Raw genomic sequence first — 295 nt, forward strand, 5'->3', positions numbered from 1 at the left:
GGTCTCCTTTTGTAGGGCTTGAAATAATAAAAAAAGCTGAAAAATCTTAAGCACTTTGCTATAGATAATTTCATCAACAGACTAAACAACATAAATACCGTTACAACAATAGAAAGCCTTAAATCTTCTATCAAAAAGAAATGCATGAAAAAAATTAAAGATTAACGATAACTAACCAATGAAACCGAATTTAACAAAGGCAATGACATGTGAAGAAATGCCTCTCACTTTGGAAAGGTAGGCGAATGTACTCTGTCATGCACCATCAACTTGAAAAAAATTATAAACAGAGAGA

The sequence above is a fragment of the Sinohyriopsis cumingii genome, chromosome 15 (genome assembly GCF_028554795.1).
Source record: "Sinohyriopsis cumingii isolate HCF-2022 chromosome 15, ASM2855479v2, whole genome shotgun sequence".
Lineage (NCBI taxonomy): Eukaryota > Metazoa > Mollusca > Bivalvia > Unionida > Unionidae > Sinohyriopsis > Sinohyriopsis cumingii.